Source organism: Falco peregrinus, chromosome 5 (assembly GCF_023634155.1).
Source record: "Falco peregrinus isolate bFalPer1 chromosome 5, bFalPer1.pri, whole genome shotgun sequence".
NCBI classification, from domain to species: Eukaryota; Metazoa; Chordata; class Aves; order Falconiformes; family Falconidae; genus Falco; species Falco peregrinus.
The window spans coordinates 65,909,195-65,924,682 of NC_073725.1; the positions used below are offsets into that span (position 1 = coordinate 65,909,195).

At 45.8% G+C, this 15,488-nt stretch overlaps 1 long non-coding RNA gene across 1 annotated transcript; it reads right to left on the reverse strand.

Annotated features, from left to right (window-relative positions):
* Positions 1-1,296: 1,296 nt before the first annotated feature.
* LOC114013354 (uncharacterized) lies at positions 1,297-4,149 on the reverse strand. The gene is made up of 2 exons (XR_003556276.2): positions 3,535-4,149; positions 1,297-2,181 (listed from the first exon to the last, which is right to left on the reverse strand). It is a non-coding gene; the product is annotated as an uncharacterized LOC114013354 (long non-coding RNA).
* Between the last annotated feature and the right edge of the window lie 11,339 nt (positions 4,150-15,488).

The following is a 15,488-nucleotide window of genomic DNA, read 5'->3' on the forward strand; positions in this document are numbered from 1 at the left end:
GAGCTTGGGCACGTGGCCCATTTTAACATTAGCGTGTGAGCCTTTATGTGCATGTCTGTGTGCACCAGCGCAGCATGTGGGACGGCTGGATGCGTGAGTGGGCTGGGTACGTGTGGGGCTGTGTACCTGTGTGCATCTCTGTCCCCACTTGTGAAATCCACAGCACTTAGGCTGTTTATGCTGCAGGTCAAGGCACAGACACAGTGACATTTCCTCTCCCTGCTGGCTCTTTCATGTTGCTATGGTGATCAGATGCACTTGCACTTTTATCTGAAGTATCTATTAACTAAAGCTTCCTATTAATTTCCCCTCCACAGAATGCATATGGAATTCACCGGAACACCAGGTAGGCTTTTTAGGTCCCAGATTTACATCAGAGCCTACCCCCAGTTCTTGGGTGGGCTGTTGGAAACATCACAGGGTAGAAGTGCAGCTGATGGAAATGTTTTTTCCATGAATAAAGAAACTGCTTAGTAATGAGAGAATAAAGAGTACAAGTAGTGTCACAGCAGCTTCTCTCTGTAGATCTGTGACTATGAAATGTACTCGAGCCTCAGTACCGTGCCCCCGACCCAGGTGTAAATGGATTATTTGGTCTGCGAAGTCAAAGAGAGCTGAACGCAGGGGTGGCCACGCTCTTGCCGGGAGCAGGTGGGCTGCAACTACATGCCCCTGAAAGGTCTGGGGTGGGATTCTGACCCTGCGAGGGGCAGAAAGCAGAGGCACTGTGGTTTATCCTGATCAAATTCCTTTGTCGCATTGTTTTCCTGCGTCCTTTAGTTTCTCTTACTGTGGTCACCACCAAAAGAATTAGTGTCCCAAACCAGGGCAGCGGTTTGGGACATTCCCCAAAGGGGGAGGCTGTCCCCTGAGCCAGATTGGTGTCAGAGGCGCAGCTCCCACAACAACCAGGAATGAACAATCTGCCAGTGTGTAACATCCCACCTAAAAACATGGCTGAGTGATGCGTGGCGGCGATGGGTGGCCGCACACAGGGGTGCTTCCCATGTCCTCCGGCAGAGCTGGAGCTACTGCTGCGTGTCAGAGAAGCTGCCAGGAAACCTTCCTGTGCAAGTGACAGCTACAAGTAGCGCAGGGGGGATCCAGACACCTGGGACAGAAATGAAGGGCTCAAAACTATCACGTCCCTCATCTACAGAATATGTCCTCCACAAGGCCCTGGAGACTCCTGCGAAGGTTTTGTAGGGTAATGCAGATAAAGCCCCAGCCAGTATTCTGAGAATATAGAGGGAAATTAAATACCCACCAGAGGAAAAGAAGATAAAAAATGAGACGTTTTGACAGGGCTGCCAGATTGTGTGGCAGGAGGGTTAATTTTTCTTGAAACTGCCATTTCATATTCCCTTTCAGACAAGCTGAATTACACAGTACTGGTTGCTGGAGGAGTAGCATAATTTTCTTCAGAGAAATAATGACAGGGTACTTAAAAAGCAAGTGAATGGATGGCTAAAGTATCAGGCATAGACTTAAGAAACTGAGGCTGAGACCTCACCTTTGCTAGACACTCCTTTTGTGACCTTGGGCTGGTCATTTAATCTTCCTATGTCTTATTTCCATGCCAATAACACGGGAATAATATCTGTTCTTTCTCTGACTTGCTTATTTAGACTGCAAACTCAGGATTTGCAGCTGCATTTTCTGTTCTTATAGGGCAAGAAAACCAAAGAGCTTCAATTCATGCTAAGGTATCTGAGGCAACCATAATGTACAACGTAGATAATAGTAAAAGGGCTTGGATATATGGTTTGGAACATTTTTAGCATGAAAGGCTCCAGAGTTCTTAATCCATTGTTCCATATCTCTTCCCTCAAAATACGGAGAAGTTTGGATCTGTGCTAAGAATTCCAAAAGCATATAGATAATTTAAGAACAAAGTCCATGCTGATTTATTGAATCCCCAAGTTGCTTCTGAAACTGTAAGCATATAATTTAGGTGCCTGCAAAATTTTCTGCAAGGTCTTTGTGCTCGGTCTGTCGCTGCATTAAAGGTTAGTAGCAGATTGAGTCAAGATCCTTGTTTTTTCAAAACTTAAATATAGTCGTGCAGGCAGCCATCTACGAAGTTTTTGTCAATCTCTTCAGCTTTTGGGGGTTTATCTGATTTCCACAAGTCAGAGGAAGATGGCTTCTTGCTGCTAGGTCCAGCGAAGACAAGATATTCTATACGGTTAAGCAACTACATGAGACATTTGCTGTACAAAAGGGACAATTCTAAAAATAGCGAGAAATGGCACCATGACATTAGCAGGAACAATGACCCAATACCCAACTTGCTGCAGGGGCTTTTGTCCTATAACTACCTTCATCATTATGGCTTGTGATGACATTATTTTCTGTGCTTATATGGGCCATGAGGCCACAGCTACCTGGAAGGAAGGATTTTGATCAGCCTGCAGAAGATGAACAAGCGGGAGAGGCATGTTGGGTAACACTAAATCAATGTAGTTTCATTTATATTAGACACCAGCCTGGCAATTTCAACGTTAATGGCTGCACTGCTGCCCTCTGAATTTTTGTAGATTTAATATATCAGTGGGGGAGTAAAAGAGACGGGGAGCATGAGTCGTTCTTGCCTATGATACATGGATCTTTTCTTTCATGCATCATCAAAGGACGGCGATTTGTACCGCTCTTAAATCCTTCTGGCAATAGATTTCCTGGGATAAGCGTTGCTCTGCTCCTGCCTCACTATCTAAGATGATAATAGCAATAGGATCTTTGGATCCCTCCCTCTCGCAAACGGAAAGGACAAAAGACTGGCTCTGAGGCAAATGGCAAGGCAGCAAGGGCATCAGACTTGGACCTAAGCCTTGGGCTCAGTTTGCTTTTGTGGAGCCACCAACTGCTTTTGTGTGTTTTGGCAAGCCATTACCGCCGTCCCCTGGCACCCTTCTCCTGGGTAACGCGTGGCTACCTCGTAGCAGTCCTGACGGAATAAGGTGCTCAAACACAGACCTCTAGATAGACAAAGAACCGAGTTAGCCTTTCGCTAACTCTTTCCAAAACGCAAGAGTCACTATTTCCTTTTACAGAGGTACCGAATAGGGCAGAGACCGGCGTAAGGAGTTGCAACAGGTCAATAGACATGTAGGAAATAGAACCTGGGAGTCCTGACCACTGTTCAATACCCACTGCAAACAAAGAAGTATCAGGACCCACTAAGAACCTGGACGTTATTGACTGGCTTCAAGGACTGTGAAGTATGTTTGTAAACTACAAAGCACAGAGATTTGGAGGCCAGTGGACCGTCTCCACCTTGTAGACATCTGCTGAAGTCTGTTGTGGTGCTCTGCTGCACCAGCCCTACAGCTAATTGTCCAAGTAGAGTTCTGTTTGCAACCTAAATGACCCAGTTGAAGGTAAAGCCGAAAGGGCTTAGGTTCCTAAATCACGTATACCATAATCACAGTGTGCAAAGCTGAGCGCATCCTGTTTAGCTTAAAAAAAAGAGAGAGAAAGAAAATGCTCAACAGCACCAATAACCCAAATTATTGAAGGTGTTTCAGTACTTACATTTACCACTGGCCTCAGCAGGATTCAGAGTTTCATTTTCACACTTAAATACCTTTGAGAATAGAGGCTCTGGGTGGTATTGAAAATTTGCCCTTTTCATGTTTTAAAACCCTGTTGGAAGCAAAAAGGGCTAGACTGTGAAAACAATCCCCTCGGGGCATCAAGGTACAAGCAGAGTCTCCCAGCACCCCGCAGACCTCCGTGCTCTCAGCAGCTGGTGTACGAGCCCTAACCCTGCCACAGAGCTGCTGTGGGGTCTCTGAGCGAGACGCTGAACTTAATGATTGTTGATTTCTCTGTGAAATTGCGTTGAAGCTAAAGCAGGTGAGTGCCGTGCTCAGGGAGGGCTGTGCAGGGCTGCAGGATGAGCACCACGGCTTGGTTCTTCACGGGCACTACTGCTGCACCACTCGGAGCCTAAACGTGGTGAACTTCAAGGGGATGCAAACTGAGGAGCAGAGTAAGTCACAGTATGACCTCCAGCATATCAGAGCACTTAAATACATACTTAGCTTCCAGGTCCGGAGGAGCTGCATCGCAGGCAGGGCTCTTGGTGGGCAGTGGGACCCCTGCTCCGTGGCACAGCCCGTCTCCGGCCAGCGAGGGTGCAGGTCTGTGCTGTATGGCAGGCTATGATTTGTTGTCACCTTTTTAAATGAGAACAACAAAATCACTAGTCTTCCACACAGAGCCAGACCACCAAGAGCAGCGCTTCCTCCTCGGGGACATCCCCCTGCAGTCTTCTGTTGACGTTCCTCAGTTGTTATCACTCTTGTGATGCTTGCTTCTCATTTCAGGGATGGATGCTGCCCTTTGCAGTGGGAAAAAAAAAAAAAAAAAAAAAAAAAAAAAAAGCAGTATTCTTTGTGAGACCATGTCAAAGCTCACTATAATTGTCTGTCCAATTTTGCAAATGTACCTGTGAGTTCCTGCTCCATTTTCTCACTCGGGAGACTCTACATGCCTATAAAAATTTGCATAGTGTTTTTTCAGGGATATCAGGGCTCAGCAGGTCTCCTTTTTCCTTTCCCTATGATAAACTTCTCCAGGAGTGCTCTGTCAACCTGTCTGTCTCCCAGTTGTATTTCAGTCTCACTGAAATAAGCAAATGCAATATATACTTGGGAATGCTAGAGAAAAGGAATCAGTTAGCAAAGAAAACAATAATGATAGTGCTGAGTTTCCTGGAATCCCACTGAGACACTGATTTAAGCAAGAAAAACAACACCTTTTTGCTGTTTCCTTTTCTCTGAATTGGTTGATGAGCAATCTTTATTTCACCCTAGGTTTAGCTCTGCTTCCACTACCCAGCTTTTTTCTGTTAATACCTCGCATATGACATAGATAAGGTGTGAAAGGACAATGCTGGCTCACATCCATGGAAAGGATCTTATTTTATTCCTTTTGACTGCTGTTGTCTGAGTGAGGCTTACTTACCTTGGCCACTGGAATCAGACAAGGGGCGGCATCCTTTCCGACTTCAAACCAAGCCTGTTAAATGTACTTTTGTAAGCAGTTGTGGAAAAAAAAAAAAGGAAAGAAACAAAAGTATCCTTCGACAGCCTCGGCTCTGCAGAGCTGCTGCCGTGAAAGGCTCCTTTCATAGAAGTAGAAAGCGTTCAGCAAAAGGAGAGGGTTTGCTGCTGCCGGCAGAGGTTGTGCCCCACGTAAACTCACAGGGAGCAGTCCGGTCCCTCCTGCCCTCCCTCTCTCCTGCTTTTCTTTTTTTTTTTTTTTCTTTTTTTTTTTTTAAACATATGTGCTCTCTGTGGACACTTTAATCAAACTCCAGATGGGTTGTTTCAATCTGGGGATTTGAGCCGCTGAGGAGATAACAGTCCATTGTGCCAGCCTAGGTAGCAGGCGTGTTTGTGATAGCTAGAGCTGATACGGGGAGATGTCCAGGTGGTCTTATTTAACAGGGGGTATTAGTGATACTGCCATTGTCCAGGAAATCAGATAAAACAGCGGTCCAGGTGTTACCCTACACCGTGTTTGTGTAATGACATTGCCAACTGCTGATTATTACCTACATTAAAATACAGATCAAACACTGCAGAAGGGTGCTATTTTCTTGGACAAGATTGCCAGCACCCCCAGACTTCCTGGGGTTGCACCGCTGAAAGCGCAAAATTTAATCTGAATATAAAATGGAAGAGTAGCAAGCATGCACTCCTTGCTCATGCTGAATATAGCTTTACTCTGACACATGCCCATGCCTGGCCTGGGCTTGGATTTCCTAAACAAAGGTATTTCCTCTAAACTGTTGTGTATTTTCCTCTCTGCCCTGCCACAGAGTGCTCTCAAATGAAAGCACTTTGGGGGGATGAGACAATTTTTAGAAATAAACTGCCCAGGACAATTCAGTATTCTGCTAAGGATAATTAGAAGAGAGAACGAATTGTAAAGATGAATGAACTTGAGAGAGAGGGAAGATAGCTTGGGAAGTGCTAACCTGGACTGTAATTTCAAGTGACAAGAACACTTCACAGTCCTGGTTTTGAAACAACGCTGCCCAGCACAGCGATACACCAGGTTCAGGAAGGGTTTTGCCACAAATTATCGCCAGATAATCACATAGTGATCAAGACAGAAGAAGTAACTGCTCAGCTTGAGCAAGGGATGAGGTCCTCTGCTGGTTTTATGCACGCGCATTCCCTTTTTGGAGCAAAGTATTTAGTAGGAAACATAAATTCCAGGCTCAGAGGTGTGCGAGACTTTCGTCTAGACTTCAGGTAGCATGATCTGTCTCCACAGGGCCATGTTTCTCAATGTGATATTTTGCAGGATAGGATCTGCCACTTCGAGTTTGTCCCAGAAATTTCAGCAATGTGGAAGATTATGGCTCCTTGTAACGCTGGCAGATGAACCCCATGGCGCTGAGAGGCTGCTCTAGTGTCTTTGTAATTGTTTATATAGATAGGATCTAAACTTAGCTACAGAACATGGTGAAAAAAAGCCTGGTTAGAAAGAGTGGGGATTCGAGAGCTTAGCCTCCAGCTATCTTAGAAGAGGTTGGCTCATCACGGAGAGATCCCCAGCTGCACTTCCAGGCTGTAAATTAAACAAACAGTATTTCCTGTATACCAGACCACAGGGATGGTAGAAAGAACAGTTGTGGCCTTATTGCTGTTATTTCCTTTGGTTTCAATTTCTGTCCTCTGCCCCCCACCTCCTTCTCAGGCTGGTGTTGCCCACTTTACCCGATTTGTTATTTATTACAATGGTATAAAGAGAGGCAGGGGGAAAAATGCTCAGTGCAAATTATATTTTGAGCTGTTGTGCTTTGCCTCTTTGGCGGATAATAAATCTCTCTGGCAATGCTCCTCTGTATAGGATTTGTCATTAAATGCAATTAAACAAACCCTGCAGGTGTCCATGATCAGGCCTGCAGCAGCCCATTCACAACTGCAATGTTATTATCATCCTGACAACAAAACACCAGATATTTCCTCAGCTCCTCTGATCGATGAGCTTGCCTGACTTGGAACTGGAGGGAGGAGAGAAGGGGGGAGCAGAGTGGTTCAAATGCTCTTTAGACTTATTGATGAGAAAGTCAAAAAGCTGCTCAGCAATCAGAGGGAAGGTGGAAAGAGAAAAAGGCAGCGGAACAGGAGGACTGAAAGGAATAAATGAGAGAGGAGTGTTTGGGAGCAAAGAGAGAAATGAGGCGATGTATCACATGGTATCCATCTACCCAACGATTTTGTTAATGCACAAGACTAGAATTTAGCAGGCAAGCGAGGTACTTTAGATATGAGTCTTCTCATGTAACTTTAGCCTGCTAACATTTAAGCTTTTAGTGTTGAGTGAGTCATGTAGGCTCCCTTTGCAGTCAGTGCAAAAATTCATCTCACCCTGAGACAGGACCTGATCAGTGGGTTGACTTGTTGTCCAGGGATATCTGTCTGTCCCCGTTAACTGCAGCCGAATGGCTGGATCAGATACCCAACTAATTGCAAATCCCATCCATAACAGCCAAAGGAATTGGCTTTTGCTGAATGCCTGTTCCTTTCTATCTTCATTCACAAGGAGACATTTTCTGGCACAGCTATCAGGAGAGCACGCTACAGAGGCACTGCTGATAGTATTTGTAGAAAGCAGGTGCAACAACATTTACACCAGAACTGTTGTGTGCTTTGACAATCGGGGAACAGGAAGAAAAGTCCTGTGGCTTATGTCCCAGGCAGCCTGCAGAGTATGAAGGTCAGGGATTCTCAGGGGACTAGCTACCAGCAAGTCCAGCGAGAGAGAAAAATTTGCAAACACCAGTCAAATTATTCTGCCAGAATGATTTGTTCAGCTCGGCCTCAGGGTGCTCTCAGGATGACCCTCTTTCTTCCTCTGATCTCACCTCAGGAATCCTACTTTAGTCCAGTTGATTTCTGGGGCACATATAGAATTGTGGTGGCAAGCGATAGCTTATATTTCTATAGCGCCTTTGCGGATGCGTGATACCACGGAAAGCAAGCCATAGGGAGTAAATGAGTAGGCTTCGGTAGTGTGTGCGCATATATAGAATGTAAGGGATGTTTATTTTCTTCTGAAAAAAAAAAAAAAAAGATATTGTCAGGGTCTTTGATGAAGTTTTCGTAGCCATGCCTGAAACGCCCAGTAGGGCAAACAGCATGAAACCCCTTTTAGTGGCATCAGAGATGAAGTTGGGTTTATGGCAGAAGGAGCCAGGGTTTCTGACATCAATCCGTGGTGTCTCAGGATGACAAATTTCCCAGACCGCGCATCTAGATGGCTATGCAGCACTGGTCTCTGGCTCCCTGCTTGCTAGGGCAGTCCAGATTTCTGTACCAAAGAATGTCCTCTTTCCATTACTTCTGCTCAAATACTGGAGGATTTCACTCTACCCCTTTCTGTGTCCTTCCTTCATCATTACATTGCCACTTAATCTGCCAGTTTGTGCCGGCAGCAAACCGATGTGCAATTCCCCGGCAGGCCAAGCCAGCACCAGTCCATGGAAGCCAGCAGAAGCTCCCTGTTCCTGTGGCACCACAGGACATGGCCCCTCAAGTCTGGCTGCGAAGTAATGATTCATTGGACACACCGGTGGTTCCCCAGTTGTGGTCCTTGGGGCAGTGATGGTCTGCAAGGGCATGGAAAAATCCACAGCTACCAGTATTATTTATGGATAAGTCCATTTTGCATGGCTTCACCGATAGATCCTGGGGACATTTGAGGTTACACTGGGTCAGAACAGTTGGGAGCCACGCATCTCTGCAAAATCAGCAGCCTTACTGGTGACACAGCATTGCGTCTCTCTAGTTTCTTCCATTTCCCTCAGTTGCTGCCTAGACTCTGCTCTCAGGCACATCTGCCGAAATCTAGAAACATCTCTGATTTACTCCTCCCAGGCACTGTAGGATTTGTGCTGAGGTGACAAAGCCGACACAAAGGGATGTGCTCTCTTCCAAGGAAAAAAGACAAGAACTGGCATGTCCCGGCTGCCAGTCTGAGGAGCCTGGTGACTGTTAATGAGTGTCACTGGGACAGATCTTCAGCTGGCGTAAATGAGCACTAGCTGATTTTAAGTCCACAAGGACTTTAGTGGAACTATGTTGATTTACACCAGAAGAGCAGCTGGTCCAGGGCTCAGGCTGGCTGGGGAAAACCCCCTGGAGTTTCCATCAGTGGGTGTGAGAGCGGGGTAGGAGCCGGCTGCGTGCATGAAGGGCTGCGGAAAGCAAATAAGGGAAGGATGGGAAATGCACATCTTATTGGATTGACTTCGCCAACGAACACTTTTTTTTTTCTTCTTTCCACTTCCCTTCTAGCCCACCTCCAGCAGCTCCTCTCTCACACGCTCCCTCTCCGCGCTGCTCATCTCCCTTTGTGCACCTCTTACCCGCGCTCTCCTCTCTAAACAGGTGCAGTTGCCACTCAATAGACTTTAATTACCACTTCAAGGGCTCTCACCAGGGTCTGTTGGGAGGGTGGAGATGAATTTTCCTGAGGATTATGCGTATGTCTGAGTTCTTTTTAGTCAGATGGCAATATTGCTGTCAGTCTGTATCCATTGAGAGATTGTTTCTTCATGTTGTCTCTGCTTGTGTTAACAAAAAGCAAAACTGCTGATGAAGGAAAAAAAACCCAACAAAACAACCCAGCCATTACCTGGATTAATTATCAGGACAGCAAATCGGTCTAACGAAAAATATTATGGACAGTTTTAAAAAAACCCAAGGGGTCTCAGCTGGGCTTCTACAACATTATTTCTGCTTGCAAATAGGCCAAATTTTCAGAAGTGGAGAGCTCAGCATCTCTAAAGATTTTTGTGGGAGACTGGGGTCTAAAAATACAAGTTGTTTTTAACCACTTTACCTTCTTTTTTGCTCCATGCTCTTCCCATCACAGCTCACTGGAGAAATGCACTGTTAATGCATTGTGCTGGTACCCCAGGGGATTCCTCCAGAGTGAACATGTCAGTTGATTTCTGTCTTCAGCACAGTTTGCCTATGATGGAGAGTTATTCCCAATGTTTAACTAGTAACAGAACATTATTTTTATTATTAAGATCCTCTTCAAAAGACAATCCTGGAGAATGCAGAGCAGAAGCTTGCATCTGTCGGATCTGCTTGAAATTGTTTGCACAGCATGTGAGCATACACTGGTGTATAAATGGAGATGCACACAGAAATGTATACACATGCTTACATGTGCCGATACATGTGCAACTGGAAAAGATGGGAGCTGGAAATGTAACAGTATCTTTTGGGACAAGGAAGATTTCCAAATATTTAAAAAATAATTTTGCTTTTGCTCAACATTAACATTTTTAATTTTTTTCATAAAAAGAAAAGCAGGAAGGAGATTGTTTTATAGCAAATTAAGCAACATTTCCTTCTGCCAAAATTGTTTGTTTTCCTAAACAAGCAATTCAGTAAACTGGGTAAACAGTGTAACCACATCTGCATTTCTGTAAATGTGTTTTCCACAGAACATTCTGGCCAGCTCCAAAACAGCTGGGCATATGCAACATCTGGGCTTCTGTTTGGCACTCTCCCCTGTACTGGTCCCCGAGCATGCACCAGTGTCCATGCCAGAGGGCAATACAGTGCCGTGCCCTGCCTCTGCTGTCCATGCAGGACAGTCTGTGCTGAGCTCTTATGCATTCATGCCACCGAGCCAGCTTGTATTCCCGAGTTAGAATCCAGGCTCCTCTTTTCCCCTGGGCATTAGTAACCACCGATGAGACCCAGACACTGGGCTGAGGTTCTTATGTGCAGTCGTGTCCCCGCACGCTGGCGGTGTTCATTTGCCATCAGCACGGCTGCCTCCGTGCGCTCCCCACCGCGCTCAGCCCTGGTGTTGGTACCTGCCGCACAAAGGCAGAAGAGGTGGAGGAAGGGTAGGTGGACAGCACTGGTGGGGATACGCTGGTAAAAAAGCAGAGTAATCACAATGGCACTGCTGCCCTAAGACATCACTGTAGTGTCTGTCTGGGGATGTTCTGTTCCTCCCTCCGCAGGCTCCGAGTGCAGCTGGGACCTGATACAGCGATGTGGTGCACGACACCATGAGCTCGGTCTGGGACGCAGCTGCACCTCGGTGCAGGGTCCGTGACAGGAGAAGGAAGAGGCACGGTGATGCACCTACAAGAGACTTCTCCCTGTGCAAACACACGGTGATGCACCTACAAGAGACTTCTCCCTGTGCAAACACAGCATGGCTGTGCCACTTTCTCTGGCCTTTCTCCTCACCCTTGCTCCCGTACTTCTCCACCAGGAATCCTGCAGTCCCTTCCTCTCCTATTCCTGCCTTCCCCAGCCTCTGGAGATCTGCCAACCCTCCGGACGTTCCCACTCTCTCATGTTGTGTCCTTCTACTTCTCATTGTAGCCCTTTCTTTCATCTTCTAGGATTTTAAAACCCTTCTGCCTTCATCATCTCTTCCTTCCCCCCTTCCTTTTCTTGTGCATTTTGCTTTCCAGGCCCATCTACCACATGTTGTCCTGCCATTCATGTGGGACGAGGAGGAACATTGATCACAGCCATCTCAAACCCATCTCTCCCTTTTCCCAAAGAGCCAATGAAAACGTCACCGTCACCCATGAGATAATCATCATGTTGCTCACGTCCCTTAATTGCTCTCAAAGTACACATCGAGGCTGTGGAGCCTCTTTGAAAGGCAGGTTCTGGCCTTTGGCATGTTATTGACAGGCTGTTGATAGGCCCCTTTGTTGAGGAGCAATTTTGTCCCTTTTGCTGTACAATTTTTTGGTGTTTTTTTTTTAAAGAGGGCCCTTTCAGAAAGTAGATTTTAAAAATAGAACTGAGCTTTGAATGAACAGGCACCAGACTTACTCCTGAGAAGCGGTGGCATACATGTGAGATGAGAGCTACCAGCACGTTTCATGCAAGACTCCATACAAGAAATCAAAGCTATGATGACTGATAGCTTCATCCTCGTTGCTTTTTGTTCCCTCCTCTCTTAGACCTGGTAATTAGATGTTTACTCACAGTGTATTACTAAACCATGAGATGTCTTGTGTGTTCAAGTGCGTGGTCCCTGGTAAACAAGTTAGAGAAAGTTGACACTCAAGCTGTGCGGCAACCCATCTGTATCTATTAGTGATAAGTCTTTTGTTTATTTAATACCTGCTGATTAAAATGGACTAAGATTTCCTCGTCACAGCAGCCCTCCACCATCTCAAAAGCTGTACAGGTCTGGGGCAATTGCTGGTGCGCCCGCTAAAAGGGAATATTGAGAGCAGAACAAAGCACACTTGCTCTCCCGTTACTGCCGTGAGCAGAGACCCCCATTAGCAGTGCCGAGTCTATGACACACAGCTGAGCAATTCTCACATCAGCTACTGACTCCTGTAGTCGACACAGGCTTTCAAGCCACCTCCTTAACAAAAATTTATTTTAACATGCCCCCCCATGTAAGCTGGGGTCCCTCTGTGGCAGATGCTTCATGTACATCTCAAGTTAACCCTGCTAAAACCTTCAGCGTGGCTGCACAACCAGGCGCCAGTCTCCACCTAAGCAGACTTTCAACACAAGCCTTAGTGAAATCTCCAGGCTATATGCAACTGAAAACCAATCCTGGTAGAAATGAAATTCTTTCCTCTCTGAAACAATGTCCTTTGGAATGATTTTGCTGTTAATGAACCCTGACTGAGCTGCTATATTTTGGAGCCACTGGTGTGCATTTTAACAAGGAGCTCTCTACGTGCGGATGTGCATCAACATAGCCAGCCCCATAATGGAAGTCTGTTCAGCATTGTAAGTCCCGCATTAGGCTGTGCCTGTAGGAACCCTGGGACATTCCACTGAGACTGCCTGGAGGTAATCACCTCTCCCAGCGTCCTGGCTGTCCCTAACCAAGTGCTCTGCTTGCATCTATTCCAGGAAACAGCTCTGGAGATTATAAAGTTTAGACCCTAATGCATTCACTAGCAACAAGGGGGGGGGGAAAGTGCCATTTGATTATAGATGAAAAGGAAAAATGCAAGGGGCTTTGGTGTTCGGAAAAATCTCCAGCATGCTGTGATTTGGTTGTTGAACCCTGTAAGGGACTGGAAGCCCTTGAACGTCATTGTTTTCTCCAAGTCAGTTCAGCCAAATCATAAGAAATACTTGAAAAACATCATCCACCTTGAATTTGTCTTAGAATCCTGCATGATTAAAATTCTGCCACCCAGCACTTCCCATCACAGCAACCTATTTCATATGTTACATCCACTTAAACACCTATTTTTTTGTGTGTGTACCAAACACACACGGCACAGGGAGCAGAACATATATGCATTATTTCAATCTGTGTATGTTACACAGAATCGAGGCCATTCTGTTGAAATTTGGGAAAAGGAGTTCTTTCATGGCCATTCCCTCATCAATAGGCCAGTGGAAGAACTATAATGCCCATCTTCTAGAAAAAAAAAATTGGTTAATTTATTTTTTAAAGTTGTGGACTCGTTAGTTGGCGTTTATTATTCTACATACCTGTGTTGCACCTTGCCAGGTTATGTAAAATCTGCGCATACCTCTGTCGCCAAACACACCTTCATCAGCACGTAGCAAGAACTGCACTAAAATAAAACGTTGGCTGAATTAGATGGATCGGATTAGAAAGATGATAAAAGATAAGCTGGGAGAAAATAAGACGATAAATAGGTCTGGCAAGATAGATGGATAATCTTCCTCCCAGGCCAAACATGACAAGATAATAACCTTTTTCTTCTCTCTAATTCCATTTGCTCTTGGATCTCCAGAGCTTTACGGATATCACTTAATTTGGTCTTCTGTTCCCCCTGTGAAATGAGTATCACGATGTCCATTTCTACAGAAAAGGGACCTGAGCGGCATTACTTAGGAATAGGTATAAGTTTAAGGTTAGGATTGGGAAAATCAGCCAAAGTGTTCTCGTTTGTTGATTTGCTTCTTAGCTTTCACTGTGCCTCGGGCAGTACGGTACACCAAAGACAAGCTGGTAAAATCAGAGTGCTGCAGCCACCACCTTGCAGCTCACCTCTGCCACACTGTTTGCACAGCCCACGCAGAGCAGAGAGAGTCTTGTTCTCTCCTTCAGAGCATGTCCCTGTTCCTGTCACCAGCTGGGGACAGTGCCTGTTGCAGGAGCCAGGTGATGTTCACAGACAGACGCAGCTGCTGCGATGGTGCAGCTCTCCTGCTCCCCGCACATGCTGGGATCCGGCGAGCAGACGGTGCACCGGGCAGTGGGATCAGGGCAACTTTGCTTCTATCCCCTACACTTTCAGAACAGGGATTATTTCTGACCAAATCTAAACAACCTGTCTAAGCAACTGGCGAGCTCGTTAAACATTCAGGACTATGGCGGCGCTTTCCCAGTTCAGAGAGGGCTTGCCTGAGCTGTCCTTTGCTCTCCTTGCTCGGGAGAAATCCCCGTTGCTCCTGCTAGGCTCAGTGCAAGGTCTGAGCCTGCAGACAGCAAACCGTCAGGCCCTTCTCTGGAGCCTTTGCCTTCCAGAGGATGACAACTTAACCGAGTTGGAGGTCCTAAGTAAAGTTTTCTATCGCTTTGTGTCATTGATTTCTCCACATACACTGAACTGGCAACATGGAGCAACAGAATACATGATTAGACAGAATTACAGACCACAACATTAATAATTTTGTGAGTTTAACTGGAAAGATTTGCAATTGTTCTCCCTGGGAACTGTGCAATTTTCTCCTTCTTCTTGAGAGAAACTCTCCTTTCTGCTGTAATGGCAGGGTGTATTGTCATCGAACGGTAGCAGGTACTGACTATTGCTCCTGACTCGGGGGGCTTGAATCCATGCAATTTTCATCTGGGCTGGAATCTTGTAGGTGGACTGTTCATCATGGCTCTAGATTTTCAAAAGAAGTTAGCAATTTTGGATACCTTGTATTTGTGTTTGAGACACTTTGAAAGGGGACCGATTGTGAGAGAGGCAGGCACTTGGAGGTCCCTGAAAATCAGGACTAATTGAAATGTGTCATGCTGGGCACCTGAAAATATGAAAACGTTCTGGTAAATCACAGAGGAGTGTTCTGTTGCTGAACATGACTTGGAAAGACTGTACAGCCTCAAGTAATACAGGATAAAAGGAAGATCTTTGCATAACGCTATGGAAACATCCTTTAATCCTCAGTTCAGCCAAGTGTTTAACTTTAGACATGTATTTGATTCCTGTGGGAGTTCAGAGCTGAAGTTTCTGCAAGTGCATTTGCGTTTTCCTGAAGTGGGGCCTGATATTGCGTAAGTTACTGGAGGTTTGGTTTACGAAAATTTCAGAGTCGGTCTCCAGATTAAGATAAAACAAAAGACAAAATCCTCCCCTCTATCCTGAAGTGTGATCCTGAGTAGGACACACAAGGCTTTGCCGGCTTTCCGCCTGTCCACAGGTTCACATGCAGAGCCACAGACTGTACCACAAAATGTCTATTCTTTGCCCTTCATAAAAGCCCCAAGCCTGAGTCACAGGCTGTGTTAAG